Consider the following 5,842-nt stretch of genomic DNA (forward strand, 5'->3'; position numbering starts at 1 on the left):
ATCATTACAAGGAGTGGACAGAGCCAGTAGGTCTTGTACATGCAATCGCTGCACTGGAATACTAGATAGACTTCCCTGAGGAATGATAAGCATTTGACCATGCATCATAGAGTTATCACTGTTGCAAGGTCAGAATGCCACACACAAAAAAATCCCACCCCTTACGAATAAAAAACAAATAAAAAGATTGGAGAGGTCCATTGCTCATCTAGGGTTATAAGATGGTCCCAGCGCTCAACACCTGCACAAAGGATGCTCCAAAGGTTGTTGTTTGGGTTGGAGCCAGCAGAGGTTGGGGAATTCACGTCACAATGTTGGCCTTCTGCTCGCCGCCTACAGCTTGTCAGTAAGAATGGGCTCGGCAGTAGGACCCATCCTGTCATCAGGTGATCAAACCAAGCCTGCACCTAGTAGTAAATTTGGATTGACAAATCAGATCAGAATCTCTTGGATGAAATGAATGCATATCAGCCAGTAGGAAGCATGCACATCTGAACATTTAAATCACTGAATGAAAACAAGTCGCATATCTGAATTTTGAACAGGAACTCATCTAGACATATTCACAAATAAAACTCATCAATTCATTTATAAGAGAAAAAGGGAAATTAATAAAGCTCTAGTTATCTGAACAGGAATCCCTAAACCAAGAAATAAACATCTAGTTCTTATCTGAGGAACCAGCATCCCTCTTCCAACAAACTGTGGTTAGTCCACTTTGGTTTGCAAAATAATCTGTCTGCAACGTGAGCCCTAGGGGTTCAGGGGTCTTCTTAGTCCACTTTCCACCTGTTAAAGAAAAGAGTCAGAACAATAATGTCTGAAAAAGTGAAAATATGTGTCTGAGCAAATAAAACTGCATCCGTAAATAAAGGCAACAAGAGCAATCTAGTTTTACAGTGTAATTCAAATCCAAAATTCTAAAAAAAGTATTGAAGAGGGTAATCCATGTAGTATCATAGAAGTAGCACAAAAAGGTGAAATCCTGCTTTGTTTCCCTACAGAAATGCATGCAATTAATAATCCGTATTCTTCACTTCAACTAATATGTGCAGCTCAATTAACTGCAGTCAGCCAAAAGTGCCTAAGGTGTCTAGTGTTAATGAAAATTTGCCTTTGCCACTAAGCTGGCCCCTGTTCGTCATTATGCCGTTCAAATTTCAGTCATTTTCCTTTTTACCAGTAAGTCCGTGTTCCCATAAGAGCTGAGTACTAGTCTGGAGAGGGACCATCACCTAGCGGGGCTAAGCATCCACCTAGGGGAATACATTGTCATTCTTCCATTATGCGATAATTTGTTTTACTGTCACTGTCAGTTTGACTGAAGAAAAGCATGCAAAATTTGGATCATTACGAGTATAACCAAGATACCCTCCATAATTGACAAAAGAACCACCCAATGTATTGTTTCTGTTCATAACTAATGGATGTTTTCTAGAAGTTCAAAATAGTCTTATGCCACCTTGACAGACTTCAGCCGAAAATGGTGAAAAAATGCTGAAATCAAAAGGAGCAAATAAAGGAAGAGTAGCAAAAGGAAAATGGGCAAACTTTTAGAGGCAGAATGGACAACTGGTTCACCCTCAGCAGTAAAAACACAATCCTCTATTTGTCACTGTGAGCAGCATAAAAATATGACCATTCTCACGAAACTCTCAGCCAATGGGCAGGTACCATATAGCAGATGGCTTGAAACTCAGAGAGCACGTGATTCAGATTGGATTAGCGAGCAGTGGCTCACCGCGGAGTGTTGCTTATTTTTCCAAACAGACTTACAAAGAATACTAAGATGGCAGATAGGCAATCACAAACATTGATGAGCCAAAGAAAAGAAACACACCTATATCCACACTTTATATATGTCAAGGCAGAAATTAGCACTGGGTATCAATAAACTATTAATTGAAACAATTCATGAGAACATCAAAGAATCAGGGACCCATAGCAATAAGATATTAGCATCATAGGTTACTTTGTACATTAAGTTCTCATACGTACTACCATACTGATTTATTAAGAATTCAAGATTAGCTTTCAAATTTTTTGCAGAACCTAATGAATTCATAGAATCAACTCAACCTTAAATTTATATAATAGGTTCCTAACACGGATATATAGACATCGTCTCAGAACGAACAGATTCTTTTGTACTTCCAATTATCAGGCATCACTTACATCATTAGTCAGAAGAGATCTACAAGAGAAAGATTTAAGTCGTGGAGATTGTCCCGCCGATGTTGAACCACTGTCATTACTACCAGTTCGTTTATCACCCTGCCAACGGAAAGGTATTTGTAAATTAACAAACTCCAAACTTGCAAATATAGCAATGTTGACAAGAGTTGCATCATTGATTAATGCCTGAAAAGAGTGTTGTACCCTAGACGATACATTTGCCACATTTGTTACAGAAGACTACAAAACATTCCCATGAAAAATGCCTCAACAATACTTTTGCCCCCATTTGTTCCAGAAGACCATTTGAGGGAGTGGAAACTAACAACCTCAGCCTTGGCTGATGTAACATGAAAACATTCAAATTTGGCGTTGTGCTTGAACTGACTATCAAAAGGCAATGAAAACCTTGGTGGCAATGAGAATACTACAATGCATACCTGCCCTCACGGATCAAGAAGGGGAGCGCACAGCCGCACCGCCGCTCGCCTGGAGGACGGAGCCCCGCCTCGATTTGGTTGTCAGGTCGGCAAATCCAGTTTGCCCTCACGCCCACGACGAGGATCCGGCCGGGAGGTGCCCCTGTTGTCCGCCGTAAGGGGAAGGAGACCGTAGCCGTCGTCACGTGGAGGGGGATGGCGCCGACGACCATCACCGGCCAACCAGCGGCAGGAGCGGGAGATGACGAGTGGCGGCGGCGGTGGCTTACGTACGTATGTATCGTAGAGTGCCACGTGTATCCGGAGGAGTCTTGACCTCAAAGTTTATGTACTCTAATATATATTGACCATAGCCTCAATGCAATACGATCCATACATGGGATTAGTGTTTAGCCGAACCGCGCCCCTCCTACCGTGTTGTAATCGACATTGTGCTTTACCATCCATGTGCCTCAGTAGTATTCTTTTTGCTATTAAATTTCCTCTTTAATTGTTCACCTAACTTGGACCTTTTGATGTATTGCTTGGCAACAATGAGCTAGTGTGATGATCTTATTATGAAATATTTGTGAAATGTTAGAGGAGTGAGTAATGTTTTTGTTTTTTGGGAGCGAGCCCAAAGTCAGGACGAAGTAGGAAAAACAGAGGAAGTAGTGCGATGACATTATGGACACTGCACAGGCCACTTTGTGAGAAGGACTCTGCGTTGCTGCATGACTGCATCTGCATGGCTGGCTGGCTGCAGTCGGTACATGACCATCTATCTGCAGACAGTTCTTCAGTTATTGGTGGCCTCGCGCCGGCAGTCGGCAAGTCCGTCCCAGCCTACCTGTTCATGGCTTCAATTTGGCTACTCTGTTAGTCCATTCTATCTAGCTACTACTTCCAAACGCTTTGCCTGTTCATCCAAATTAAGTTTGATCGGCTCCCAGCAAACCAGCGTCAGAGCTTCAATTTTCTGAATATATCAATAGAATCTCAGAAACTCGATGTCTCTGATCCACAAGCCTTCGTACGTTTCAGCAAAATAGACCATTGCAGAAAAGACACCACCATGCATCCTCGCATCAGATGATCACTGAATCTCAAGCACCATTTACCTCGTAGCCTTTTTGTCTGGATAAAACATCCTCGTGTACCGATCGATCTTTATTTAATAACACATGCATTGCACGTTCTCACTCTGCCGGTTGCCCCTCGGAAGTTTGAATCTTCTCTTGATAGATGCATGTGTTCTTTTGAGAAAGACCACCGTTGTCACTGATCACAATGACAAAAACGTCGCGTACCTACATGTGCAAACAAACCACTCGCTTCAATTCCTTTCTTTCAGCTCCTTTGGGCATGCATCATGGGCATGTGAACAAGCGAGACGGAAGCCTGGAAGATGGTCGTCATCCAGTGCCAAGATGCCATATATCCGTCAAAGCACTTCCCTATCGGCAGAATAAGAACCACACACCTCACGACACGAGAGAGCACCATTTTTGGGATACGCACGGGCATGGAATCCCTGTGCCTCTCGTGGCTCTTGCATGCATGGCTGGACTAGTGCCGTAGACCCACGAGTCAGCGCAGACATATGCATGAAGCACATGTAAAACATATTCTAATTTCTATTAGATTTGCACTAGGTTTAATTTTTTTCATGTGTAGCCCTATCTCTACCACATAAAAGTTTTGCACCGTATGTTTCAATCCTATAAACTACACACGGTAATTATAGAAAAAAAAGGTAAAAGTGAAATGTAAAGTGCAATAAGTAATGTGGAAGGTAAATGAGCTAGGTAATGCAAATTCTCGGCACAATGCACGATTACTTTTTATCGAGGTATCGCAAAGCTCTCGCTGTCCCCTGTTAGGGTCGTGCCTAGGATCTCTAGATGCACATCTAGTCGGGATCATAGATAACATGAGGGTCATGGTGTTCCTGGTGTGTGTGCCGAGAGTGAGAGAGAGATAGGGGTACCTTTACCCCTAGAGGTGGGAGCAGCAGAGCTGCTGGCCATCACCGGTTCGCTTGGTGGAGTCTGCGCAAGGCAGCGACGCGCAGTGCCGAGTCCGGTCGCCAGTGAGGTGGCGGTGGTGCTTCCCGCCGCTACTGCGCAAACCTAGATCGGTAGGTGTGTCGGTGGGGCGGCTGGCTGTGGCGAACCTCGTGAGCCGAGCCGGGTCCCCCACCCTGTTTATATAGCGCAGCGCGACAGGGGCCTACCACCCATTGCTAGGGTGAGCGCCCCCGATCAGGGCGCGGATCAGGGTCCCGATGGGCCTTTGGGCCCATTGGGAAAGAGATCAATCTAACATTCTCCCCCTTGATCTCATCATTTACTTTTAACTTTACACTTTTCACTTTTATTCGTTTCATCGTAGATTAATGTGTAGAGCATGCCTCATCGTCACAGCTTAATCGCCGATAGAATCAACAGCTACAACACACCTCTCTATTTTGAAACAATTATGTTTCTTTTGGGCCTTTTCCAATCCAGGAATCATAGGCTTTCCCTTAAACCCATGCCGGCTAAGTGTTCTCTGAACACATTGGGTGGTAAGCCTTTCGTGAGCGGATCCGCAAGCATATCTTTTGTTCTTATATGCTCGAGACTTATAGTGTGATCCTGGATTCTGTCTTTCACAACATAAAACTTTATCTCAATGGCTTTGGAAGCATTGCTTGATTTGTTGTTGTGAGCATAGAATACTGCTGGCTCATTGTCGCAGTACATCTTTAGCGGTCTGTGAATACAGTCAACCACTCTCAATCCGGGTATAAATTTCTTTAGCCACATTGCCTGCCCCGTGGCCTCATGACATGCTATGAATTCTGCATGCATCGTTGATGACGCAGTTACTTTCTGTTTTGAGCTTCTCCATGAGATAGCTCCTCCTGCGAGAGTGAATACGTATCCAGACGTGGATTTTCTATCATCTTTGTCTCCCGCAAAGTCTGCATCTGAATACCCTTTTATCTCTAGGGAATCGGATCTCTTATATGTAAGCATGAGTTCTTTTGTGCCTTGCGCGTAGCGGAATGCTTTCTTTACCATCTTCCAGTGTTCTATACCTGGATTACTTTGATATCTACCAAGAACCCTGGTGACAAAAGCTAAGTCAGGGCGAGTGCACACTTGAGCATACTGTAAGCTTCTGACAGCTGAAGCATATGGAACCGCTTTCATTTGATCGATCTCGTACTGGTTCCTGGGACATTGAAAATTCCCAAAACT

At 43.8% G+C, this 5,842-nt stretch overlaps 1 long non-coding RNA gene across 1 annotated transcript; it reads right to left on the bottom strand.

Annotated features, from left to right (window-relative positions):
- Positions 1-2,906, bottom strand: LOC111257677. The gene is made up of 3 exons (XR_002678301.1): positions 2,616-2,906; positions 2,176-2,274; positions 1-789 (listed from the first exon to the last, which is right to left on the bottom strand). It is a non-coding gene; the product is annotated as an uncharacterized LOC111257677 (long non-coding RNA).
- Positions 2,907-5,842: the final 2,936 nt, after the last annotated feature.

The sequence above is a fragment of the Setaria italica genome, chromosome VI, assembly GCF_000263155.2.
Source record: "Setaria italica strain Yugu1 chromosome VI, Setaria_italica_v2.0, whole genome shotgun sequence".
Lineage (NCBI taxonomy): Eukaryota > Viridiplantae > Streptophyta > Magnoliopsida > Poales > Poaceae > Setaria > Setaria italica.